This window comes from Macrobrachium nipponense, chromosome 24 (genome assembly GCF_015104395.2).
Source record: "Macrobrachium nipponense isolate FS-2020 chromosome 24, ASM1510439v2, whole genome shotgun sequence".
Classification (NCBI taxonomy): domain Eukaryota; kingdom Metazoa; phylum Arthropoda; class Malacostraca; order Decapoda; family Palaemonidae; genus Macrobrachium; species Macrobrachium nipponense.
Window position 1 is genome coordinate 2,427,826 of NC_061091.1, and position 681 is coordinate 2,428,506.

Here is a 681-nt window from a genome sequence, read left to right on the forward strand (position 1 = left end):
ACTACAACACCAGTTATTCCAATCAGAAACGACAAAATAGTTCGTCGTGATTCGGACATCGAATATACAGCGTGAAAGCATCGGGCGTAAATGGACGCTGGCTTGAAAAAAAATGACAAAAGTCGTTTCGAAATGTTTGTGAAAAAAAAAAAATAAAAGTTACAACTAACAATAAAACAATATTTCCAGCAAACCGGAACACTCGTTGCTTTTGATAAAGCCGAAGTGAAGGACCTATGAAGCTGACCTTTCGCGATGACGGCTTTAATGTATGAAAACTGAGGAGTGAAATGAACCCTTAATGATGGAAATTATTTGTAAATTCTAGGCATACAATACATGTTACCAAGCACTTGGGCAACTTATGGTATTCAGCGCTGAAAAGGAAATTGATACTTGACAGTGGAAAGGTTTGAGAGGCGTAACAGGAGGAAAACCTCAAAGCAGTTGGGTTTAGAAAGGCGTAACAGGAGGAAAACCTCAAAGCAGTTGGGTTTGAAAGGCGTAACAGGAGGAAAACCTCAAAGCAGTTGGGTTTAGAAAGGCGTAACAGGAGGAAAACCTCAAAGCAGTTGGGTTTGAAAGGCGTAACAGGAGGAAAACCTCAAAGCAGTTGGGTTTGAAAGGTGTAACAGGAGGAAAATCTCAAAGCAGTTGGGTTTGAAAGGCGTAACAGGAGGA